General features: G+C 42.4%; 1 long non-coding RNA gene across 3 annotated transcripts; it reads left to right on the plus strand.

Moving 5' to 3' along the window:
• Positions 1–368: 368 nt before the first annotated feature.
• On the plus strand, positions 369–26,866 carry LOC120101749 (uncharacterized). 3 transcript variants are annotated; one of them, XR_005502648.2, is made up of 4 exons: positions 369–706; positions 13,498–13,713; positions 14,359–14,525; positions 15,523–26,866. It is a non-coding gene; the product is annotated as an uncharacterized LOC120101749 (long non-coding RNA). The 3 variants fall into 3 exon arrangements; XR_005502647.2 differs by lacking the exon at positions 369–706 and having other exon boundaries at positions 7,520–13,713; XR_005502649.2 differs by lacking the exons at positions 369–706; positions 13,498–13,713 and adding an exon at positions 13,720–13,895.
• The last annotated feature ends 774 nt before the right edge of the window (positions 26,867–27,640 follow it).

The raw sequence follows: 27,640 nt of genomic DNA on the forward strand, positions 1-27,640 counted from the left end.
ACCCCCGTTGAAGGAATCAGAGAAAGAACTGGAAGAGCTTGAAGGGGCTCGAGACCCCATATGTACAACAATGCCAAGCAACCAGAGCTTCCAGGGACTAAGCCACTACCTAAAGACTATACATGGACTGACCCTGGACTCTGACCTCATAGGTAGCAATGAATATCCTAGTAAGAGCACCAGTGGAAGGGGAAGCCCTGGGTCCTGCTAAGACTGAATCCCCAGTGAACTAGACTGTGGGGGGGAGGGCGGCAATGGGGGGAGGGTTGGGAGGGGAACACCCATAAGGAAGGGGAGGAGGGAGGGGGATGTTTGCCTGGAAACCAGGAAAGGGAATAACACTCGAAATGTATATAAGAAATACTCAAGTTAATAAAAAAAAAAAAGAAGAAGAAGTTCACTGAGGTATATGATAAACAGTACAGGCCATTTTTTTGTTTCCATGAGCCAGTCGTATTATTTGTGCATTATTTGAAGATGCCTATGCCTATGTGCAGACACACCAACAGTTGAGTGCACAGTATGACCAAAGTATACATCTATTCTGTTCCAGGGGCCTCCCTGCTCCTTCCTCCAAGCGTAACAGAACATTCAGGCCTTCACCTTGAGCTTCAAGTTTATCCCCGCTATGGTTCCAAGTGTCAGAAGGCCAGAAAATTTGCCGGTAGACTCGGGCCAATAGATACATGTCTCTTCTGCCCGTAAGGTTATGTGTTGTTGTTAAATATGTGTGGCTTGATAAAGATGTGGATTAGTACTGTGCCTGTAGCACCTCAGCTGACTTAGAGACTACCACATTGACAGTCCCCACAGTGGTGGCTGTCTGGGTCAAGGCAACAATAATTCACATAGTTGCCCCGAGTCAGGATTAGGGAGAGTGTCCTTTTGCACAGTCTATGAATAAGACCCACATATCTAGCTTTATTAGCATCAAGAAAGATCATAGTTGCCAGGGGAATGGGGCAAAAGATAAGGGGCTTGTGCTATGGGGTTTAGCTCTAACTGGCAGCTGGGATAAGGCAGTAAGAAAATTGTCCTGTGGCATGTGTTTATCCAACCAGACTGTGAACCATGCCACCATTTTTGAATGCTGATGGAACCTAATCATATGTTGGGGAATATCATAAGGAAAATGGTAGAATTCTTTAAATTCTCTTTGCCAAGCCACTTTCCTTAAGGGTAATACAGAAAGCAATCCCAATCATAAGGTAAATAAATCTGAGTGGACCTGTTATTATAGTGACGTCTGTCCCTGTGTTAACCAACCCTTAACAGGCATACAGTCTGAATGTACAATCATCATCAGGGAGTGTGGAAACACAGGCAAGGTCCAAAAGACTCCTTGCTGAGCAAGGGGGGTCCCTCTTACTGGTGGGGCTGAGAGGTGTCCATTTTAGAGTTTAAATTGTCTTCCTGGTTTTACGAACAAAAATCTTTAACCCAAGGTAAACTTGTGTTACAACAAGAACATCTGGTCTTGGGTCTAGCTGAGGGTCAGTCCTGTCTCAGGCGACTCCCATGGGGTTCATACCAATGCTGACATTTGGAAAGGTTGATACCAAACACCCTATCAAGAGACCCTGCCCAATATCATGTCTCTGCTGGAAGCTATCAGGTTCCCAGTGTAGGTGGTAATCGTTGCTTGCCAGGCTTCCCCAAAAGAAAGTGACTAGTTTTCACTCAGATAACACTAAACCATCAGCCAAAGCAGCAAGTGGGCTGCCACCTCAGCCATCATCCTTCCCCTTCCCATACCTTATGAGCACAATACCCAGGAAAAGACTGCCATCAGTAGCCAGATGTTTCACTCGTCTCTCTTTCTCCCGTGAGGTTGGTGAATGGGGAGCTAAATTATCCATTGAGAAATTCTGCACAGCCCCTACCAATTATGCCCCCCCACACTATCCCCAGAGCAGCCCTGTCCATGATGGAAATGTATTACAAAAGCTGTCTTGGAGCTTTGTAGAAGCAGCAGCCAGCAGTATGCAGCACGTGCTCTGGTCTCATCCCCGTAATTCTGATAACTCATAGTATGACCACACGTGGAGCCCAACAAAATCTCTGGTCCTATATTACCTTTCACTACAACTTACAGTCTTTTTCACATTTCTCAGCGAGGTCAAAAGCTGCCTCCTGCAATTAATCTGTTGAGTGATTTGTTATTTGATGGTGGCTATCCTAATCATAGTACACCATTTTTCTAACAGGCCTTAACCTACTCATTCCTCATATTGTCTGTGTATTGATTACTAGCCAATGTTTTAAAATGACATAGCACTTCTATGAGACTCCTGCCCTCTACATAAACAGTCATACTCTGAGTCCTCCTGGCATCTGAGAATCGTAAGTGCAACATAGGTTTTCTAGATAAAGACAGGAAAGCATTCTGTCATGGACCTCACTTGTCTACAAGTGCTCACAAGAGAGACCACAGGAATTCCTTATGCATATAACCAAGTTCAGAAGGTATGGCACACCAGCTTGATAGTGGATACCAATTAGTCCTAGATCTTTTTTTTTCTTTTATTTGATATTTTTTTTATTAACTTGAGTATTTCTTATATACATTTCAAGTGTTATTCCCTTTCCCGGTTTCCGGGCAAAATCCCCCTCCCCCCTCCCCTTCCTTATGGGTGTTCCCCTCCCAACCCTCCCCCCATTGCCGCCCTCCCCCCATAGTCTAGTTCACTGGGGGTTCAGTCTTAGCAGGACCCAGGGCTTCCCCTTCCACTGGTGCTCTTACTAGGATATTCATTGCTACCTATGGGGTCAGAGTCCAGGGTCAGTCCATATATAGTCTTTAGGTAGTGGCTTAGTCCCTGGAAGCTCTGGTTGCTTGACATTGTTGTACATATGGGGTCTCGAGCCCCTTCAAGCTCTTCCAGTTCTTTCTCTGATTCCTTCAACGGGGGACCTATTCTCAGTTCAGTGGTTTGCTGCTGGCATTCGCCTCTGTATTTGCTGTATTCTGGCTGTGTCTCTCAGGAGCGATCTACATCCGGCTCCTGTCTGTCTGCACTTCTTTGCTTCATCCATCTTGTCTAATTGGGTGGCTGTATATGTATGGGCCACATGTGGGGCAGGCTCTGATTGGGTGTTCCTTCAGTCTCTGTTTTAATTTTTGCCTCTCCCTTCCCTGCCAAGGGTATTCTTTTTCCTCATTTAAAGAAGGAGTGAAGCATTCACATTTTGATCATCCGTCTTGAGTTTCGTTTGTTCTAGGGAACTAGGGTAATTCAAGCATTTGGGCTAATAGCCACTTATCAATGAGTGCATACCATGTATGTCTTTCTGTGATTGGGTTAGCTCACTCAGGATGATATTTTCCAGTTCCAACCATTTGCCTACGAATTTCATAAACTCGTTCTTTTTGATAGCTGAGTAATATTCCATTGTGTAGATGTACCACATTTTCTGTATCCATTCCTCTGTTGAAGGGCATCTCGGTTCTTTCCATTTTCTGGCTATTATAAATAAGGCTGCGATGAACATAGTGGAGCACGTGTCTCTTTTATATGTTGAGGCATCTTTTGGGTATATGCCCAAGAGAGGTATAGCTGGATCCTCAGGCAGTTCAATGTCCAATTTTCTGAGGAACCTCCAGACTGATTTCCAGAATGGTTTTACCAGTCTGCAATCCCACCAACAATGGAGGAGTGTTCCTCTTTCTCCACATCCTCGCCAGCATCTGCTGTCACCTGAGTTTTTGATCTTAGCCATTCTCACTGGTGTGAGGTGAAATCTCAGTAGTCCTAGATCTTAAAAAAAGGACCCTTGCTCCAACCACAAATAAAGCCTTTAATGGTATGTCAATCATTCTTCCAATTACTCCTATAATTCATTACCTTGCAAGTTTTGATTTTCTTTACTCACATATACCCAATGTGAATAACCTCCCATTCCTAGGCTCTTAAGACAGATATGCATTTATGTCAAGGACATAACATTTATTTATTTATTTAACAACATTTATTCTCTTGGGTCATGAAACCATTCTTTCTCATTACCAGGGATGAGCTCCACCCAGCCTGGCTGTGCTGTAGCCATGTGAAATTACTTCTTCCTTCCTGTTTTGTTAACAGGAAGAAGGACTCTCTTCAGAATTGCAACTACCTTAGACTTTCAAGCACGCTGAGCAATTTTTTTGGGTGCCAGTAAGGGTAGGATAGGAGCCAAGATGGGTGCCTGGTAAGTGATTGGTATTACCAGGACTTGTCAGGAGGGTGTCCATCACATTGTAGTCAACTACCTATCCATTCTATATCCAAAATTATTTCTCCATTTCTAAACACTAGAAGACAGGTACAAGACTCTGAGGTAGGCACAGATTCCTAGGAAGGAGGTTCCTAGGAATGAGTGTAAGATTAGGTTAAGGTCCAAAGGGAGCAGGAGGCAGGTGTTTGAAACTTGGCTGAGAAGTGCCAGGCAGATGAACACTGTCCAAAAGGGTTTTATCCATCAACAATCCTGCTATCCAGGCAACTCTCAGAGGCTTTGAATAGCTTCCTTACAAAGCATCCCAGATACCAGGCAAGTTGTGTGGACACAGAGACTAAACCATGGACAGAATACCTAGTCACACTTATCACCCGACTTCTTCTATTTGCTGTTTGGCCTGACAAACAGCATTTCTCTAAAGAATCCAGATGCCTAAGAAAATCACTGCTCAGTCCTAGCCTGGATTTACTTTCCCACATTACCGTCATAGCAACTCAAATCACACTATCAGATATCTACTTTCAAGCCATACCTGTTCCTACTGTGAATCTCATGCCACCATGACTCAAACAGACTGAAGCATGCAAAGCAGGATTCTCCTTATCTATGCTATCCTGTACAAAAGGAAAAAACAGTTAGGAAACTGAGAGGCTGGACAAGGGTTCTGTCCCTGTGAATGAAGCTTTCCAGGTGGCAGGACCTAGGTGAGCTGATAAGTGGCACACACATTTATTGAGAGGACAGTGCATTATTCTCTGAGTGAAACCTGTCTGCCAATCCTTGATGCTGTGGGATTTCCTCAATGTTTAGCTGAAGCATGATGGGGCTTCCAATATCCTTGATACTGAAAATTGCTACTGTGTGATCTTACTGTTGCATGGGTAGATACAATGATAGATACAATACACAATAGAAATGTCTACCTAACTATATCTATATGTGTGTCTGTCTCCTTCTCTTTCTCCATATCTCTGTCTGTCTCTGTCTCTCTGTCTCTGTTTCTCACTGTGTGTCTCTGTCTCTCTCTTTCTCTCTCCATATCTCTCTGTCTGTCTCTCTGTCTCTGTCTGTCTCTGTTTCTCTCTGTGTGTCTGTCTCTATCTCTCTGTCTCTGTCTCTCTCTTTCTCACACACACACACACACACACACACACACACACACACACACACACACACACTCATCAGTGACTTTCTCTAAATCTGACAGATGACTTTGAGTGGCCTGGTGAAGCTGAGAGCAGGACAGAGTTGTCAACTCCCTATGACTCAGACAGGTTAAAGTCTCCCTGATCCCTTATTATGAATCAACCAGCCCCCATGGACCAGGGCTGGCTCACCTGATTGCTGAGCATGGGTAACACTCCTGTTATCTAATGCAGTTCCTGGTTCATCTCATCCTTTATTACTTGTTGCTCTACAACATATTAAGGCTTTCTTCTCTCATGCTGCCTGCCTGAAGACATGTGTCTGGGCTCATCCATGGCCCTGATCTGTCCTAGAGTCATTCAGGGTCAGCTAACTTGGCTCTCTGATATATCATTCCTCATAATTTGAGAGATTTGGCAGGGGCACAATTGCTTCTCACCATCTAATGAGAGGTGGGAGGGGAGGAGGAATCTCTAGTAACAGCTTCTCTGAGCCTGTCCTGAGTGGGAACCCCAGCCCAGAGAGGTGGCCAGAGCCTTAGCTCTAAGGGAGCTGCTGTTTTCCTCACCTAATTTGGTGTTCCTTGATATCACTGGCATTGCTGCTATGGACCCCTTACCAGAATCTTGGCACTTGAAGGAAACTTGTAAACTTCAGAGACCTGGCTGACTCAAGGTTATGGTCTTTTTATTATTGGATATTTTTTATTTACATTTCAAATGTTATTCCCTTTCCCGGTTTCCTATTCATAATCCCCCATCCATCCCCTACCCTTTCTTCTACGAGGGTGTTCCCCCTCCCCAACCACCCACCCTTTCCTGCCTCCCCACCCTGACATTCCTCTACACTGGGGCATCCAGCCTTGGCAGGACCAAGGGCTTCTTCTCCCATTTGTGCTCAACAAGGCCATCCTCTGCTACACATGCAGCTGGAGACATGGGTCTGTCCATGTGTAGTCTTTGATAGTGGTTTAGTCACTGGGAGCGTTGTTTTGTTGGTATTGTTCTTATGGGTTTGCAAACCCCTTCAGGTCCTCCGATCCTTTCTCTAACTGTTCCAATGGGGATCCCATTCCCAATTCAATGGCTTGTTGCTGGCATTCACCTCTGTATTTGTCATGCTCTGGCTGAGACTCTCAGGACACAGCTACATCAGGATCCTGTCAACATGCAGTACTTGGCATCAGCATTATTATTATTGTCTGGGTTTGGTGGCTGTATGTATATGGGCTGGATCCCAGGTAGAGCAGGCTCTAAATGGCCATTTCTTCATTCTCTGCTCCAAACTTTGTCTCCATATCCCCTTCTTTGAATATTTTGGTTCCCCTTTTAAGAAGGGGTAAAGCATCCACACTTTGGTAATCCTTCTTCTTGAGCTTCATGTGGTCTGTGGATTGTAACTTGGGTAATTCAAGCTTTTGGGCTAATATCCACTTATCAGTGAGTGCATACCGTGTGTGTGTGTGTGTGTGTGTGTGTGTGTGTGTGTGTGTGTGTGTGTATTTGTGATTGGGTTACCTCACTCTGGATGATATTTTCTAGTTCCATCCATTTGCCTATTTAATTTCATGAAGTCATTGTTTTTGATAGCTTAGTAGTCCTCCATTGTGTAGATGTACCACATTTTCTGTATCCATTCTTCTGTTGAAGGGCATCTGGGTTCTCTCAAGCTTCTGGCTATTACAAATTAGGATGCTATGAACATAGTGGAGCATGTGTCCTTGTTATTTGTTGGAACATCATTTGAGTATATGCCCAGGAGTTGTATAGCTGCATCCTCAGGTAGTACTATGTCCAATTTTCTGAGGAACCTCCAGACTGATTTCCAGAATGGTTGTACCAGTCTGCAATCCCACCAACAATGGAGGGATGTTCCTCAACATCCTCGCCAGCATCTGCTGTCACCTGAGTTTTTGATCTTAGCCATCCTGCCTGGTGTGAGGTGGAATCTCAGGGTTGTTTTGATTTGCATTTCCCTGAAGACTAAGGATGTTGAGCATTTCTTTAGGTGTTTCTCAGCCATTCGGCATTCCTCAGCTGTGAATTCTTTGTTTAGCTCTGAACCCCATTTTTTAATAGGGTTATTTGTTTCCCTGCGGTCTAACTTCTTGAGTTCTTTGTATATATTGTATATTAGTCCTCTCTCAGACGTAGGATTGTAAAGAACTTTTCTCCATCTGTTGCTTGTTGTTTTGTCCTAACAACAGTGTCCTTTGCCTTGCAGAAGCTTTGCAATTTTGTGAGGTCCCATTTGTTGATTCTTGATTTTAGAACATAAGCCATTTGTGTTTTGTTCAGGAAAATTTCCCCAGTGCCCATGTGTTCAAGGCTCTTCCCAACTTTTTCTTCTATTAGTTTGTGTGTATCTGGTTTTAGGTGGAGGTCCTTGATCCACTTGGACTTGAGCTTTGTACAGGGCAATAAGAATGGATCAATTTGCATTCTTCTACACATTGACCTCCAGTTGAACCAGCACCATTTGTTGAAAATGCTATATTTTATCCACTGGATGGTTTTGGCTCCTTTGTCAAAGATGAAGTGCCCATAGGTATGTGGGTTCATTTCTGGGTCTTCAATTCTGTTCCACTGATCTATTTGTCTGTCTCTGTACCAACACTATACAGTTTTTATGACTATTGCTCCATAATACTGCTAGAAGTCAGGGATGGTGACTCCCCCAGAAGTCTTTTTATTGTTGAGGATAGTTTTCACTATCCTGGGTTTTTTGTTATTCCAAATGAATCTGCAAATTGCTCTTTCTAACTCTATGTAGGATTGAGTTGGAATTTTGATGGGGATTGCAATGAATCTGTAGAATGCTTTTGGCAAGATGGCCATCTTTACTATACTAATCCTGCTAATCCACGAGCATGGGCAATCTTTCCATCTTCCGAGATCATCAATTTCTTTCTTCAGAGACTTGAAGTTCTGGTCATACAGATCTTTCACTTGCTTGGTTAGAGTCATCCTGAGGTTTTTCTATTATTTGAGACTATTGTAAGGGGTGTCATTTCCCTAATTTCTTTCTCAGCCCATTTATCCTTTGAGTAGAGGAAGGCTACTGATTGTTTCAGTTGATTTCATATCATCCACCTTGCTGAACTTTTTTGTCAGAATTAGCAGTTCTCTAGCGGAACTTTTGGGGTCACTTTAGTATACTATCATACCATCTGCAAATAGTGATATTTTGACTTCTTTCGAATATGTATCCTGTTGACCTCCTTTCGTTGTCTGATTGCTCTGACTAGAACTTTGAGTACTATATTGAAAAAGTAGGGAGCTAGGGAGCAGCCTTGTCTAGTCCCTGATTTTAGTGAGATTGCTTCAAGTTTTCTCTCCATTAGTATGATGTTGGCTACTGGTTTGCTGTATATTGTTTTTACTATATTTAGGTATGGGCCTTGAATTCCTGATCTTTCCAAGGCTTTTAACATGAAGCATTGTTGAATTTTGACAAATGCTTCGTCAGCATATAATGAGATGATCCTGTGGTTCTTATCTTTGAGTTTATTTATATAGTGTATTACATTGATGGATTTCTACATAGTGATTGATCCCTGCATCACTGGATGAAGCCTACTTGATCACAATGGATAATCCTTTTGATGTGTTCTTGGATTCAGTTTGCAAGAATTTTATTGAGTATTTTTGCATCTTATTCATAAGGGAAATTGGTCTGAAGTTCTCTTTCTTTGTTGGGTCTTTGTGTGGTTTATGTATAAGCACAATTGTGGCTTCATAGAAGGAATTGTGTAGTGTTCCTTCTGTTTCTATTTTGTGAACTAGCTTGGACAGTATTGGTATTAGGGCACTTTTTTGATGGGAGACTTAATGACTGCTTCTATTTCTTTAGGGGTCATGGGGTTGTATAGATGGTTTACCTGATCCTGATTTAACTTTGGCACCTGGTCTGTCTAGAAAATTGTCCATTTCCTCCAGATTTTCCAGTTTTGTTGAATATAGGCTTTTGAAATATGATCTGATAATTTTTTAATTTCCTCAGATTCTGTCATTATGTCTCCCTTTTCATTTCCGATTTTGTTAATTTGGATATTTTCTCTGTGCCCTCTGGTTACTCTGGCTAAGGGTTTATCTATCTTGTTGATTTTCTCAAAGAAACAGCTCCTGGTTTTGTTGATTCTTTGTATAGTACTTTTTGTTTTTACTTGGTTGATTTCAGCTCTGAGTTTGATTATTTCCTGCCTTCTACTCCTCTTGGGTGTATTTGCTTCTTTTTGTTCTAGAGCTTTTAGGTGTGCTGTCAAGCTGATGACATATGCTCTCTCCTGTTTCTTTTGTGAGGCACTCAGAGCTCTGAGTTTTCCTCTTAGCACAGCTTTCATTGTGTCTCATAAGTTTGTATGTCGTGCCTTCATTTTCATTAAATTCTAAAAAGTCTTTAATTTCTTTCTTCATTTCTTCCTTGACCAGGTTATCATTGAGTAGAGCATTGTTCAACTTCCATATGTATGTGGGCTTTTTGTCATTTTTTGTTGTTCTTGAAGACTGGTCTTAATCCATGATGATCTTCTAGAATGCATGGGCTTATTTCAATCTTTTTGTATCTTTTGAGGTCTGTTTTGTGACTGATTTTGTGGTCAATTTTGAAGAAGGTGCCATGAGGTGCTGAGAAGTCATATTCTTTTGTTTTAGGATGGAATATTCTATAGATAGCTATTAAATCCATTTGGTTCATAACTTCTGTTAGTTTCTCTGTGTCTTTGTTTAGTTTCTGTTTCCATGATCTATCCATTGATGAGAGTGGGGTTTTGAAGTTTCTCACTATTTATGTGTGATGTGCAATATGTGCTTGGAGCTTTAATAAGGTTTTTATGAAAGTAGGTGTCCATGCATTTGGAGCATAGATATTCAGAATTGAGAGTTCATCTTGGTGGATTTTTCCTTTGATGAATATGAAGTGTCCTTCCATATCTTTTTTGATAACATTTGGTTGAAAGTCGATTTTATTAGATGCTAGAATGACTGCTCCAGATTGTTTCTTGGGACCATTTGCTTGGAAAATTGTTTCCAGCATTTTACTCTGGGGTAAAAGCTTTCTTTGTCACTGAGGTGTGTTTCCTGTATGCAGCAAAATATTGGGTCCTCTTTACATATCCAGTATGTTAGTTTGTCTTTTTATTGTGGAACTGCATCCAATGTTGTTAAGAGATATTAAGGAATTGTGATTGTTGTTTCCTGTTATTTTCATTGTTAGAGGTGGAATTATGATTGTCTTTCTTTTGGTTTCATTACAAGGAAAGTATATTCTTGCTTTCTGTATGGTGTAGTTTCTCTCCTCGTGTTGGAGTTTTCCATCTATTATCCTTTATAGGGCTGGATTTGTAGAAAGATATTGCCTAAATTTGGTTTTGTCATGGAATATCTTGGTTTCTCTATGTTAATTGAGAGTTTTGCTGGATACAGTAACCTGGGCTGGCGTTTGTGTTCTCTTAGGGTCTGTATGACATCTGTCCAGGACCTTCTGGCTTTCATAGTCTCTGGTGAGAAGTCTAGTGTAATTCTTTTTTTTTTTTTTTTTGGAACTGGGAACCAAACCCAGGGCTTTGCACTTCCTAGGCAAGCGCTCTACCACTGAGCTAAATCCCCAACCCCCTGTCTAGTGTAATTCTTATAGGTCTGCCTTTATATGTCACTTGACCTTTTGCCCTACTGCTTTTAATATTCTTTCTTTGTTTTGTGCATTTGGTGTTTTACCTATTATGGAATTTCTCTTCTGGTCCAATCTATTTGGAGTTCTGTAGGCTTCTTGTATGTTTATGGGCATCTCTTTCTTTAGGTTAGGGAAGATTTCTTCTATAATTATGTTTAAGATATTTACTGGCCCTTTAAGTTGTGAATCTTTGCTCTCTTCTATACCCATTATCCTTACGTTTGATCTTCTCATTGTGTCCTGGACTTCTTGGATGTTTTTGGGTTAGGATCTATTTGTGTTTAACATTATCTTTGACAGTCGTGTCAATGTTTTCTATTGTATCTTCTGCCCCTGAGACTCTCTCTTTTATCTCTTGTTATTTCTTGGTAATGCTTGCGTCCATGACTCCTGATCTCTTTCCTAGGTTTTCTATTTCCAGTGTTGTCTCCCTTTGTGATTTTTTTTATTGTTTCCATTTTTATTTTTAGATCCTGGATGGTTTTGTTCAATTTGTTCACCTTTTGACTGTGTTTCCTGTAACTCTTTAAGGGATTTTTGTGTTTCCTCTTTAAGGGTGTTACTTGTTTACCTGTGTTGTCCAGCATTTTTTAAGGGAGTTATTTATGTCCTTCTTAAAGTCCTCTAACATCATCATCATCATCATCATCATCATCATCATCATCATCATGAGATGTGATTTTCAATCCTAATCTTGGTTTTCCAGTGTGTTGAAATATCCAGTATTTGCTTTGGTGGGCGAATTGGGCTCTGATGATGCCAAGTAGTCTTGGTTTCTGTTGCTTCGGTTCCTGTGCTTACCTGTCACCATCTGGTTGTCTCTGGTGTTAGCTGGTCTTGCTGTCTCTGACAGTGGATTGACTCTCTTATAAGCCTCTGTGTCAGCACTTCTGTAGACCTGTTTTCTTTTAGCCAGATCTGGGAACAGAGAGCTGCTCCTGGGTTTGTGTGACCTGAAGCCTTCAGGCAGGTGGTTTGGCACAGAAGAGTTGGTCTTACCTCTGCTTTCACATGTGTAGGTGCTCCTGGTGACTGGCTTTCAGCTCTCAGCACAGGCAGAAACCCTAAGTGTCCTGCCCCTGACTGCTCCTCGGTTCCTGTGCTCAGAGGGCAGAGATGGCACTAGGCAGTTTCCTCTTGGGTCAGGAATGTGGACAGAAAGTAGTTGCCTCCTCTGAGTTCTCAGGTTTGTCTGCACTTCTGAGAGTCCAGTTCTCTCCCCCATGGGGATTTGGGTACATGGAGCTGTGGAACTGGTTCAGTTCAGTTATGGGCTTGGGCAGAAACCAGCAGGTTCCGGCTTCTGACTGCTCCTATATTCATGTATCCAGAGGCACTATGTAGTTTCTTCTTGGGCCAGGAATGTGAGGAGAAGTGGGCAGAGGTGGCACTCTCCCCTGAGGTCTCAGGATTGTCCTCACTTCTGTGAGTTCACCTCTCTCCTCATGGGATCTGGGTGCAGGAAGCTGTGGGATCCATTCAGTTCAGATCTCAGCACAGCCAGAAACGGGAAGTGTCCTGTCCCAGAGGACTTCTGCCTTTGTGTGTTCTGAGGCCACCAGAAAGGTCACTTGGAGCAGAAAAGTTGGTCTTACCTCTGCTGTCAAGTGTGTATGTGCTCATGGCGACTGGCTTCAGCTCTCAGTGCCAAAAAAAAAACAAAAAAAAAACAAAAACAAAAACAAAACAAAAAAAACCAAAATAAAAAACAAAAAAACTATTTTAAGTAAATCTAGTTGTCTGTCTTTCACATTTTCTATTCATATATTTATATATAGATAGAGTCTCACTGTTTAGCCCTGACTAACTTTCTATATACTCCTCAAATGGTGATAAAAAAAACTTGGCATTTAATGTAGAAGAGTGAAACTAGATCTTCATCTCTGCCTGCATAAAAATCAACTCCAAAAGGATAGAAGACCTTAACGTAAGACCTGACATTCTGAAATTGCTATTGGGAAAGTAGGAGAAACTCACCAAGGTTAGAACTTTGTGAACTGAACTGATGTGTCCAGGAAATATGGCCAACCATTGATAATTGAGTTGTCATAAATGTCAACATATGAACTAGTGTGGACATTATTAAAAGACAAAAGATAACCTGAGTGTAAATTGACAACCCTTGCATACTGCTGGCAGAGCAAAAATTGATATAACAATCATAAAACACAGTGTGGAGATTCCTCAAAAGGTGAAACCATGTTTTCCTGTGATCCAGGCATCCCAAAATTGAGTATGTACCAAGAAAAGGATCTCAGAATGTCAGAGACTTCTGCACTGGGCCATGTGTCAGACACATATGAGAGCCAAGCTATGGAGACAACCAGAGTCCAGAGAGTGAAGAACTGATACAGCACAGCATAAGATCCCTCACAACACCAAAAATGGACCTGCCAGATGGCCCCAGCTGGCTGCACCCCCACAAGTAGGCACATTAACTGGTTTCTTTGTTTCTTCCCACAGTGATTTGGTTGCAAGAGGCCAGGACTCCTGCCATCTTGGAAGCCTCTCCATTACCTGTTCACACGACACACGGAGCATCCTTTGTGCCCTGAAGAAAACTCTGACCCCTCAACAGAATATGAATGGCAGGGCAGAAATACAAGTTGAGGCTACATAAGTCAGTGCTTTGGGAACAGTTGTCAAGGCCCTGGTGAAACTCTCCACACCCAATGACAAGTAGGTTTTTGAAGACACTGGGATAAGGCGACTTCAGAGAGTATTGACAGTATTTCAAAAGGACTCAAAACCTAATCCTGTAAAAAAAAAAGTGTCAACCCTATTTCCACCTGTTTCTTGAGGAAGAAGGTGCAAACCTCTCACCACAGCACCCAGGATTCTGAGCAGGAGGGTCAGCAGTTGTAAGTCAGTCTCGGCTATACAGCAAGACATTGTCTCAGAAATATAAAGGGGAGAGGGATATGGAGCTTTGTGGTCACACTGGGTAAACTTGAAGGACCTTATGCTAAGAAAAATAATGTTCAAAGGAGAGGGAAAGGGTGCCTAATTGAAGCCTAAAACAAGTCTCTACTGGTGGTAAACAATAGTGGGATGGAAAGATGTCTCTAGGATGCAGACCAGGCAGTATGTAGGAGGACGTGGGCAGAGCCGTAATGGATGAAGTCCACAGTGCATCCTGGAGAATTACTGTGCTCTCACCACTGGGATAATTGTTCATTCACAAGAAATACATGCTAAGTTCAGTATCTGTAGATATATAAGATATAAATTATTATACCACAACAAATGTTTTAAACACACAAAGTTCAGTATAATAAGGCAATAGGCTACGTGTTCAGAGTTATGTCCTAATTTTTTGTCCAGGTTCCTGTGTGTCACACTCTTGGTAACACTTCTGCCTATGAAATTAAACTCAGCTCTCTGAGGACTCAGTGGCTGATCTTCTCTCAAACATAGACTGCCTAAGATAAGAAATCATTCAGCTTTCAATATCTCAAAATTTTGACAGGATATCTCCATATTTCACTGCTGTAAGTATTGGTTAATGTCACTGCTATAAAGAGTCCCCCAGGTGTCCTACACAATGCCTCGATGTTCTATTTGACTTGTATGCCTGGCACATGCAGGTAGCCATCTTTATTGAGACTTCTTACAGGGGAAGTGGTGTCCATCCTTATGAAACTGAGGGGTCAGTAAAACCACTCTTCTTGCCCCATACACCCAACAGTGGAGGTGGTGGATGGTGGGGGCTTGAGAAGCACCTCACTCTGATGACTTGATTCCTGACAAGAGAATGGAAAAGTGTACACAATGAGGAAGGTCTCTAATTTTCCTCACATAGTCTTCTCCCACAACAAATAGGATAAAGAGATGGGTGACCTGGGATCAGAACATGGTTTTCTTCTCTTGTTGTTCCCAGTCCATCTGGCTGATGGAATTCTTCTGTGCTCTTCTAGATCTGGCACTACTTATCTGCCAATCAGCAGAAGACTCTTCCATCAGGGAGACCTGAAAACGGGGGGTTTGGGTGAGATCAACAAGTGTAGACCAACCATGCCTTCCCCATGTTTGAACAAGGGATCATCATCTGTGTCTCTGTGTGTCCCCATGCTAACCGGAGTCTTGGATTGAGGGACACCTCCTTCCCTATGTTCCATGCAGATGAGGCTGGCCTCAGGCTTTGTGCCTTGTTGAGTGTGGTCCCAGGAGTTCTTTGGTGGCCTCAGCACAGGGTCTTACAGTCAGCAAAGGCACCAGACTTTCTGAGCGAGCCTGCTGCCTGGGGACATAAAACTTCATAGCAGCAACATCCTTACAGGATATCAGAAAAAAAGCAGCATAGGTCTTTGTGTGAAATACTGTTGAAAATAAGAAATGCAAGAGAGTGGGGCTAAAGAGGAGTATGAATCTGACACCTTAAGTCCCTGACTTTTCTTGGGCAGATGAGGGTGGCGGGAGACCATAAGCCACCCAAAGGAAAGCCCTCAGTGTCAGACCAGAGGGTCTCAATTGCTTTTCCATCAACAGGTTCTTATCCAGGATCAAGCTTGGAACCAGCTCCCGCTCTGACTTCAGCTGTCAAACACTGCAGACTTCACCTTGACTCTACTCAACGCACAGCGTGTGCCTCACCTTTCATGCAGTCAGACACCCCGAGACAAAGTGTGCAGCGTGGCATGGCAAACGTCTCCTACGAAGTAGAAGAGGAGGTGGAAAGTGTTTCAAATGAGCATGGACATGAGGGAAAACTGACTTGGAGGGACATCTACAGGCACATGAATTATGAAATGACTTTGTTTAGCATGGAGATTCCCTCCATTTGAAGCAAATTTCACCAGCATCAACTGTCTATAGGTACATCTGGAGGGGGGTTTGTATAGGTGTTTGTGTTTCGCTGTCTGTCCAGATATACAGTACAGAAGAGTGCATTCTGATGACTCAGATTGCAGAGCACCAGGGAGGCTCACCAATAATGACTCACAAATGGGGTGAGATGTGAAGGTTTCTGGATCTAGGTGGGTAAGGAGCAAGCTGTCTAGCAAGTTAGCATGGTCTTGAGAGCTGCATCATGAGCAAGGAACTCACCTGTTCCTGTGCCCTCTACCTTCCCTTATGAGCACTAGATGGACACTTCCTGCCTCACCATTGCTCTGTTTCTGCGTCCAATCTGGTCAGCAATAGCCATCTTGGACACAAACACAAAGAGATCCGGCACTATGGGATCCACATATGCTTCCACTGGCCACTTTCTCTACTAATGACTCTCATGTACATCTGGAGACAGACAGCAGACAATCTCACCATGAATGGAAGGTCCTCTGAGGCCTGTGTTCCTGATGATGACCTACCTGCCATGGTACCGGGTTTACAGGATTTCTAAGTTCCATGAAGTATCGCACTTAGGAAGTGCAATTTTGGTACCACAAGGCATCACGAAGGACTTAAATGGAAGTGTAAGAACAACCATGAGCTAAGAACTTCCTCCCAGAATCTTTGTTCAGTCCTCAGGTCCCAAAGGATCTGAGAAGGGTATGCACCCATAGATCCACTGCTCATGTGCAGATACAGAAATAGTTCGCCCTTAGTTAAAGCCTATGATGTAGTCATGGCTGCCCTCTGGCACATAACCCTAGGAAATTCCTACCTGATTCTCTCCTACACCTGTCCTCATTCTCAGCAAGCTGCTATCTACTCTCTGGTTTCATTTTCCAGAAAGTAAAATGCTTCCAAGTACACTTCAAATAGAAAGGGGCCACGTAGTAGAATCTTGCAGGCCCTGTGATGGCACACGCTCTCAGGCTGATTCCTCTTGAGTTCTCCATGGATCCCTTCACCCACCCTTCTCCAGCATCCTTGCCCAGCCTCACTAGACATTTCTCTGCTCCCCACATGAAGCCTAGTTACTCAGGAAAAAATTACTGTGGGGTTGGATTTCTGGTGAGATAATATATTATCACCAAGCCCTAAAATGTGGACTTTCATAATATCTTTCATTTAATCCAGGAAATAGTTATGAGAGTTAATTTGCTGCTTACCTAGGAACCTTAATCCACTCCCCAGGACAGACATGGTGTAAAGAAAGAACTGAATTCTGCAAGTTAATCTTTATGCAGATAACATCAATAAATCCTTTTCCTTAAAGTAACAGATATCTTTCTAAAAAGATAGATGTAAAAGTACATTATAGCCTGTTCCAGTTGCCTCTCACCTTGGATACCACCACCTGCCTTTTAACTCACAGCCTGGATTTTGTTGCTGTCTATTCATCCTCTCAGATTGGCAAGCAGCAACATAAGGTTTACTGGTCTTTTATAACCCAATTCTTCAGGGTATTCCATAGCTACCTTTTAGAGGGGGCCCTGGGTGCAGTCTGATATCTGCCACAAAGCTGTCCCCTAGGTGTATTTGGGAAAGAAAGGCTTGACTCTGTTCCTTGTATAGTGGGATCCTCAGCCTGGGACTCTTTGCTGGAAATGGAGGAAATCTATCCTGTGAGGTCATGTTGTCCTTTGAGCCAGTGGTAATCACATTGTGGAACTGTCCCATGGGTTCCTGATGAGGTGATGTTTGTGGAAATGTGTGTTTACTTTTCACTGGGTACTTGGTGCCCTCACTGGTCTTACTCCAAGAGGCATGAGGAGATAAAGGATCCTGTGAGGACACTTTGCTGTTTGAATTGTTAGAGCCAGCTTTGGACACATCCATGGATGGATGGCTGGAGGGAGTTTCCGGTGATGAATCCTCTGAAGACTCTCAGCTCTCACCTGAGGCTCTCTGCTCTCTGCCTCTCTCCCCTAACCCACGTGTGCTGATCATGCATTGAACCTAGTGGACAAACTGATGGCAGTTTCTGTAAATTGGATGTCTCTTCTTGTTTAAGCATGTTAGGGTGTGTGGCATATTGTACCTCATTCTACTCTCATCTCCATTCTCAGTGTTTTCAGGCTGATTGGAGATCATGGAGGAGGGAAGGCTTGGCAGGCTAGATACCCTCCTCATAGCCTTTTTTTGTTTCATGGGTGGAATCGAATGTTTCAAGTTTTGATCCCACTGCTGGCTTTTTTATTGAGTTGTCTTCCCAGGGTGACTGTTGCCTCAGCATCAAGTAGGTTGCCGTGACATGGCCATACTTTTTCTCCTGTAACCATTCCTTTATTGCTTTAAATCCCTGTGGGCACTATGTTTACAGTGACAATACTGTAGGGCAGATGCCATTTGCTTAAATAGCCTATGGGATTCTTGCTCAGGTAGATAGCCAGACTCCAAAATTATGCCCAGTAACTCTCCTTCCACTTTGTGTTCCAGATGCATATAAATGTTTTTCACGATAATTTGCAAAACTTTAATAATATGAGGGTAGAATAGGAATTTTATCATTTCAGATTCTGATTTGATGAGTGTGTTCTTCTTTTTGTTAGGCTGTTAACTGCTTCCATAGTCTGCATGAGGAGGTGGTTATTCAATTTTCCTTCCCAGATGCTCCTTGACCAAGGGTATTTAAGACTTTATACTGTTCATATAAAGCCTCTTCATCAAAGTTTTTGGACCTTAGGTCTGACACAGGCCTATTATGACCCCATTATTCAGGGTCTTCTATGCCCACTTTTAAGGGTGTCCTTCCTAAAGTCTTATAGCAATTGTGAAGGTGTCTCTTGGGCATATGTGGGAGGACAGGCTCCATGCCGTTTCTTGTACAGTGGGATCCTGACCCATGGCTTCCTTGCTGCAGAATGCAGGTGATCTGTACTAAGAGTCATGTTGTTCCTTGAACCAGAGTGAGTCATGTCAGGAAGCAGTGTGGGAAGATCCCTGAGGTGAAGTTTGTGGAAGAGTGAGTTGATTTTTCCACTGGATAAGTTGGTGCACTTACACTGGGCTTCCTGGTCAGAGGCAATTAAGAGGTTGTACATTTTACTCTTTGAATTATTATAGCCAGTTTGGACACATCCACGGATGACTGGCTGGAATAGATTTCCAAGGATGAAATCTCCTGAAGGTTCTCTGGTACAGCCTTCATCTGAGGTATCACTGCTCTCTGTCTCCCCTCAGATGCTGCTCATGAAGAGAGCCTTGTGGACAAGGCAGGGACAGATTCTGGGAAGGGGAGTTCTCTACTTGCTCAAGCATTTCAGGGTGGGTGGCATACTGTACCTCATTCAGCTCTTTTTCCATTTTAAGGAATTCCAGTTGGGTTGACCAAAGGCAGGTGGGAAGGCAGGCACACTAGATCCCCTCCTTATAGCCATTTGCTATTTCTGGTTGGCCCTATATGGTTCAAGACTCAATCCCACCGCTTGGGTTTAGGTTTTTATTGAGTTTTCTTCCCAGGGTTATTGTTGCCCCAGCATCAGCTTTGGCGCCATCACATGGTCGAACTTTTTCTCCAGTAAAACTTCTGTCATCTCCCATTGCTCATATGCCATGACACCCGTGTTGACCATTACAGTGTGGTCTGGCAGGCTGTCCGTATTCTCCTTAGAGGAAATGAGGCAAATGTAATAGTCGTGATTGAGCCACTCACAGCTCACAATATCATGTACTGTTGGCCTTTGTCCAGTGTTTATAGTTAACTTGTTAGCAGTCATGTCACCAAGTTCTGGTGACAGTTTGAATTTTACAGTGTACTTTCCTCACAATGTCTTCTGCTTTAGTTCTCCGTGATTACTTTTCTGGAAAGGGAAGCATCCTGTGGACATAAAGTAAAGCAGAACTCGAGAGCTCCAGACATTGATTGCATGGCCATGATAACTTTTACCTTCAAAGTGTTCTTTGGGACAAAATCGGGGAGTCTGTTTGAGAGTTGTTAGCTCATGGACCATGATAGTCTTTTTTGTCTAATCTGAACCACTAAGTTGTATATTTCCTTTGCCTTTCACTGTAATATTTCCTGGCTTTCTCTCCCTGAGGGCAATACACTTCTGATAACACTATTAGAGGGAACATACCATTTGTTTAAATAGCCTGTGGGATTCCTCATCAAGTAGGTTGCCAGTTTCCACAATTCTGCCCAACAACTGCCCACACTTCCTGTTCCAGGATCAGATAAACGTTTTTATGTAGTGTGCAAATGATTAATAATGTGAGGATGGTATACAGTTTTTCTAATTGCAATTACTGATTTGGTCAAAGTTCTTTCTGTCTTATACCAAAGTCTAGGTGAGGAAATGGCTTCTCAGTTTTACTTCCATAAATGCTCCTTGTCCAAGGGTCTTTAGTATTTTATAATGTTCAGATAAAGCCTCTTCATCAAAGGGGTTGAGCATTAGGACCTGAGGCAGGCCCTTTTAACCCCAGTTTTCATGGGCTTCAGACTCTTTCTTTTAAAGGGGACTCTGGGTACAGGAGGATAGTGGCCAAAAAGGTGTCACTGGAGCGTGTTTAGGGAGGACGGGCTTGAGTGTCTTTCTTGCACAGGAGGACCCTCACCATGGGCCTACTTCCTGTAGAATGAAGGTGTTCTATCCTGTGAGGTCATGTTGTCCTTTGAAGCAGTGGTCTTCATGACACTGAGCTATGCTGTGAGGTCCTACTGAGGTGAGGACTGTGGACGACATGTTATTCTTTTCAAGGGGTGTTGGTGGAGTGACATGGGATTACTCCACAGAGGCATGATGAGGTAAAACACCCTGTAAGGACACTGGCTCTTTGGATTGGTTGTGCCAGCTTTGGACACATCCAGGATGGCTGGCTGGGGTAGATTTCCAGTGATGAATCCTCTGAAGACTCTCTGGTACAGCTTTCATTGAGGCTTACTGCCCCCGTCTTCCCTTTGGGGCTGCTCGTGACATGAGCCCTCTAGACAAGCTGGGGGCAGATCCTGTGAATGGGAACTCTCTTCTTTTCCAAGCCATCGGGGAGGCTGGCATAATGTACCTCATTCTACTCTTTTTCCCTTCTAAGTATTTTCAGGTTGATTTGGCCAAATGAAGGTGGAAAGGGCAGGCGACCTAGATCCCTGCCTTAGCCACTTGTTGGTTCATGGTTAGCCCTGGATGTTTCAAGCTATTAACACCCTGCCTGGGCCTTAGGTATTTTTATTGAGTTGTCTTCCCCGGGTTATTGTTACCTTGGCATCAAATATGTTGCCATGACAAGGCCAATATTTTTCTCCTGTAAGCACTACTTTGTATGTTGTTGCTTATATCCCATGATGACCATTACAGTCGGGTGTGGGTTGCTGTCTTTTTTCTCTCTAAAAATACTGGGAGAACCTCCTTTTTCATGCTTTAGTCTTTGAAAACGTAAAAATGCAATGAAGTGTTGACGTTTGTCCAGAGTTCACACTTAACAAGTTAGCAGTCACATCACAAAGTTCTGTTGAAGTCCTGCCAAGGCACTCTGCTTTAGGTCGCCACAGTTATCTTTCTGGAAAGGCCAGCATCCTCTAGACATAAAGCAGAGCACATCCCTGGCCTCCACACATCAACCACCATAGTCTGCATGAGGACATTATACCCTTTACCTTCAGAGAGGTCTGGGCCAGGTCAGAAGCGTCCCAGCAAAAGCTGCAAGCTTCTAGCCCGTGATAACCTTCTTGCACAATTTGTAATCGATAAGGTTTATATTTCATTTGCCTTCCACTACCATATTTCTGGGCTTTATATCCCTGTGGGCAAATGTTTATAGTGAAAATACTGGAGGGCACATACACTTGCTTAAATAGCCTATGGGGTTCTTTGTCAGGTACGTAGCCAAACTCCAAAATTCTGCCCAACTACTCTCCTTCCACTTTGTGTTCCAAAGCCATATAAAGGTTTTTTGCTGATAATGTGCAAAAGATTAATGATATGAATGTGGTGTCGAGTTTATGAAGGTGTTCTTTCTCCCTTTTGTAGAATTGTAACTGCCACTATAGTCTGCATGAGGACATGGCTAGCCAATTTGACTTCCCTAAATGCTCCTTGGCCAAGAATCTTTAATATTTTTTAATGTTTAGATAGAGCCTCTCCATGAAAGTGATTGGACTTTAAGACCTGACACAGGCCTTTTATAACCCTATTCTTCAGGGGCTTCTAGACCCATAGTTTAAAGGGGGACCCGATTACATTGTGTCACTAGTCAGAAAGGTGTCACTGGGGCATATATGAGGAAGACAGGCTTGACTCTTTCTTTTCTGGGGAAGCCTCACTCCTTTTTTGAAAATAGAGGTGATCTAGCCTGTGAGTCTATGTTGTTGAACTTTTAACTGGATATGTTGTTGCCCTTACACTGGGCTTCCCCACAGAGGAATGGTGGAGTGAAACACTCAGGGAGGACACCTTGCTTTTCGCATTCTTAGAGCCAGCTCTGGACACATGCATGGATGATTGCCCGGGTAGAATCACAGTGATGAAGCTCTGAAGCCTCTCCAGTAGAGCTTTCCTAAGAAGTGTCACTGCTCTCTGTCTCCCCTGACCTCCAATGTGCTGCTCATGATGTCAGCCTTCTGGACAAGCTGAGGGCAGCTTTTCCCAATGGGAGTTCTCTTCTTTTTCAAGCAGTTCAGGGTGGGTGGTGTACTCTACCTCATTGTACTATTTCTTCCTTCTCCAGACTTTCAGTTCGATTGGGCCAGCTGAAGGTGGGAAGGGAAGACACATTAGATCCCGTCCTTATAGCCTTTTAGAGTTTCATGCTTGTCCCTGTATGTTTCAAGGATTGATCCCGCTGCCTGGGCTTAGGCTTTTTATTGAGTTGTCTTCCCAGGATGACTGTTGCCTCAGCATTAAATAAGTTGCCATGGCTTGATTATATTTCCCCTGTAAACTTCCATTTATCTCTCCTTGCTTGTATCTCATGAGACCCATGATGACCATTACAGTGTGGTTTGGGTGACTGTCTGTATTCTTTCTTTTTTTTTCTTTTCTTTTTTTTTCTTTTTTCAGAGCTGGGGACCGAACCCAGGGCCTTGTGCTTGCTAGGCAAGCGCTCTACCACTGAGCTAAATCCCCAACCCCCGTCTGTATTCTTTCTAAAGGAACTGCTTCAACCTTAATTGTCATGCTTTAGCCATTCAAATTTCACAATATCATGGCCTCTGTTCAGGGTGTACAATTTCACAAAGTGACAATCATTTCACATTTCTGGGGACAGCTTGAATTTTACATAAGTACTGTCCGCCAATGTCTTTATACTTACTTCCCTGGAAAAGAAGGCATCCTGTTCACATAAAATGGAGCACAACCCTAAGCTCCACATATCAATAGCATGGCCATCATACCCTGTACCTTCAAGGAGTTCTGCAGCACGATACAGAAGGCTCCCACTGAATGTTGGCAACTTCTGACCACAAATAATATTTTTGCTTAATCTGTAAAAAGACTAAGGATTATTTCTTCAGCGTCCTCTAAAATATTTCTGGACTTTAGACCCCTATGGACAATACATTTCTGTTGATAATATCAGAGGATGCTTACCATTTACTTAAATAGCCTATGGGATTCTTCTTCTGTTAAGTAGCCAAACTCTACAATTCTACCTACCAACTCTACTCCCATATCATTTTCCAGAAAAATATAAATGTTTTTGTTAGTAATATGCAAAAGATTAATAACATAAGGATGTTATAGAATTTTATTAAATTTCTTATTTAATGATGGTGTTCTGCCTTGTGATAGAATTTTAACTGGTACCATAATCTGCAGGAAAACATGACATGTTAATTCCCTGAATTCTCCTTGGCCTAAGGTCTTTAAGATTTATTAATGTTCAGGTAAAGCCGCTTCTTCAAAGTGGTTTGGACCTTAGTTACTGACACAAGCCTTTTATAGGAAAGCCATTTCTCAGGTCTTTGAGATCCACCTTTTAAAGGGATCCTGGGGTACAGTCTGTGACCAACCACAAAGATGTCCCTGGGGTGTGTGTGTGTGTGTGTGTATATATATATATATATATATATATATATATATATATATATGTATATATATATATATATATATATATATATATGGAAGACAGGTTTGACACTCTTTTACAGGGGGAAACATCACCTTAGGCCTCCTTGCTGGAGAATGGAGATGATGTAAGCTATGAGGTCGTATTGTCCTTTGAACCAGTCATACTCATGTCAGGATGACGCATGAGGTCATCCTGAGGTGAGGTTTGTGGAAGAGACCAGTGATCTTTTCACTGGGTATGCTGGTCTCCTTATACTGAGCTTCCTCCACAGAGGCATGATGACATAAACACCTCATGAAGACACTGACTCTTTCAATTGGTAGAGCCAGCTCTCAACACATCCATGGATGACTGGCTAGAGTAGATTTCCAATGATGAATCCTCTGAAGACATTCTGATAGAGCTTTCATTTGAGATGTAACTGCCCCACCATGTGCTACTAATGAAGTGAGACTTGTGGATAAACTGGGAGCACATTCTGTGAATGAGAATAGTCTTCTTGTTCAAGTAGTTCAGAGTTGGTAGCATAGGATACCTCATTGTACTATTTCTTTCCTTCTTGGGAATTTCAAGTAAACTAGGAAAACTTAAGGTGGATGGGTAGGAACAGTAGAGCCCTTCATGATAGCTGTTTGTTGTATCATGGTTGGCCTTGTGTGTTTCAATGTTTGGTCCTACTACCTGGACCTAGATTTTTTTTTTATTGCGTTTCCCTGTGTTGACTCTTGCCTCAGCATCAAATCTATAGCCATCACATGGTCAACCTTTTTCTCCTATAAACTTTACTTTATCTCTCATTGTTTCTATACCATGATACACACTATGTCCATTATAGTGGGGTTTGGGTGGCAGTCAGTGTTCTCTTTAAAGGAACTGCAAGAACCTTCATTGTCATGTGTTAGCCATTCCAAACTCACAATGTCATGCAGTGTTGGCCTTTGTGCAGAGTTTACAAGTTAGCAATCATGTCACAATTTTGAGGTGACAGCTTGATTTTTACAGAAGTACTTTCGTGCCAAGGTTGTCTGCTATAGTGTTTTATTGTTATGTCCCTGGAAAGGGAGGCATCCTGTTCACATATGGCAAAGCAAAACCCCCAGAGTCTAGTGATCAATGGAGTGGCCATCATACCCTTTACCTTCGAAGAGTTCTGGGCACAGGAAGGGAGTTTCCCACAGTTTTTTTTTGTTTGTTTGTTTTTGTTTTTTTGCTAGTTTGGCCAGTGGTAGTCTTTTTGTCTGATCTGAAATCACTAAGTTTTATATTTCTTTTGCCTTCCACTAAAGTATTTCTGTGCTTTAATTCTCTGAGGGCCATATATTTTGGTGACAATAATGTAGCTACATAGCATTTTTTTAAGTAGCCTAAGGAATTCTTGCTCAGGTAGGTTTCCAATCTCCCCAATTCTGTGCAACAACTCTCATTCCACCTCATGTTCCGCAATCATATAAATGATTTTTGTCTATAGTGTACAAAAGTTTAGGAATATGAGGGTGATGCAAAGGTTTTATAATTTCAATTTCTGATTTGATGAGGGTGTTCTTTCTCCCTTTTGATAGAATTTTAACTGCTACCATAGTCTGCATGAGGAGATGGCTAGTCAGTTTTACTATGATGAGTGCTTCTTGGCCAAGGAACTTTAAGACTCTTTAATGAGCCCTTAAATTGTCTTCACCTAAAGGGTTGGACCTTAGGACCAGACTCCCTTGCCATCTCTTCATACTTGTTAGGAATCTTCAGTATCAACACCAACTTGTGATGCAAGATAAAAGTGAATTAAAAGAGGGTCTAAGAGAAATAGCTATAACTATAAATGTCTGCAGTTAAAGAAAAGGTCCCCCAAGTTATCTACTGATGCATTTAAACTTCATGGAAAGCATGGTCAGAACAGAACATTCACGCCACAAGCAGTTAAGTATGAAAAGGGATCACTGTCTAAGGCCAAGTAGGTTCACCAGTGTCTGAGCACAAATTTTCACCAGCATTCGAGGCCAAATTTCTCCAGCTTTCAGTCCAAACTTCACCAGCAACCATGTAAGTGATTTCACCAATATCCGTGTCAGGAGCCACTATAGGACAGGCTGATAACTAGCTGATGATCTTCCTGAGATGGTTTGCTTAGGGTTACAATATAACTGGTGACAGATTCACTCTTCAAGCAAGGCCATAAGACAATTCATTTTAGGAAAGATTCCTGCTGTTAATATACTTTTCCAGTTATGATTAAACATGTATAACATCACTGGGTATTATCCCACCCCTTTAGAGCAGCTCTCTGCAGATCTACGAAGATTTACTGTCTTATAGTGATGCTATATAGACAAATACATGACTTCTTCAGTCGTAATGATGATCCTATAAGAAATCCAAAATTTATAAGAAATACTCAAGTTAATAAAAAAAAAAGAAATCCAAAATTTATATCAGTGAGTATTAAGCTCTTTTATACTGGGACTGCTACTGATCCTTTTCTGATAGTCAAAACTACAATGAGAACTCTGACAGTCTCCCACATGTAACCAGACTTTCTCCTACTTAGAACACATTGCCAGAGGTACAACAATTAACCAAATGTCATAAAAGAGGAACTATTGATTTATTATAGGTTCTAGGACAGAAGAAAACATATTGATGGGGTTTATCTATACAAAACTTCACTAAAAACTTAATTGTTGTTTTGAACTTACAACGAACCTGTGGAGCTGTTCTCACCTGTGGTGAGAGATGTTTAGCCAGATACTTACTCCTAATGGGTATGCATGTAAACATTCTCTTTTGTAAACTTCTATCTCCATTTATGATTTGATTTTTTCTGTGAACTTGTGATGAACTTTTTAACATGTGATCATAAATACTGAAAGATGTATAAGTACTGAGGACAAAGAGAGAAGAATTTTTCCCCTTCCTCCCTAAGGATCTTTCCACTTTAAGCCTTGGATAACTTTCATAGGAAACGTTTTACAACTTACCAATAAACACTATAATCATTTTCAAAGTGCCCTTTTTCTTCTGCTACTTCTGACTAGCAGGCTGAATGTTAGAGCCCTGCAGTTCATGCTGAGATAGAACAAAGACCACATGACTTAATCCCCTGCTGTCAGGTTCTAGGTGTCAATCAACTTTTTACCCTTAGAAAGAGCAAGAAAGTTTGTAGGACCTTTTAGAAGTTATCATCAGCATTTCAGTACAGTTCGAGAACTAGAACGTCCAGAGATGCTCAGGATTTAAACCACACCAAGGTCCTACTCCGTGCCCCCACCACTACCCTCTCCAGACTGGTAGGCTCCCAGCATATCTGAGTAAAAATTTTCACCAAAATCAATGTCCCACAGATAACCATCAGTTGTCCATAATAGAATGACAAAAAGCAGCCCCAGGCAATACACTATATACACGGTGTCAGTCATTTATCACAGTGACTCCTTGTGATATCTAAGCAAAGCATAGACCAATGAGGGGTGGCAAACTCCTGCCCAAAAGGACTGAATTAACTACTGTGCAGTCACTGCTACCAAGTGGCAACAAGAAGCAAGATAAGCATCTATTTTGGCTCAAACTTTGAGGAAACAGAGAAAGTTGGGTAGCAGGAGTTGTATACAGTGTTAGCATGTGGCTGCTCACAATGTATTGTGGTCATGTCCTGTCCAATAGCAGGCCAGAAAACTGCTTCCTAGAGCTAGACCCCACCTCCTAAAGCTAGACTCCAGCTTCCCATGATAGTATCACCTGCTAGAGACCACGTGTTCAAACACCAGTCTATAGGGCACAT

This window comes from Rattus norvegicus, chromosome 3 (assembly GCF_036323735.1).
Source record: "Rattus norvegicus strain BN/NHsdMcwi chromosome 3, GRCr8, whole genome shotgun sequence".
NCBI classification, from domain to species: Eukaryota; Metazoa; Chordata; class Mammalia; order Rodentia; family Muridae; genus Rattus; species Rattus norvegicus.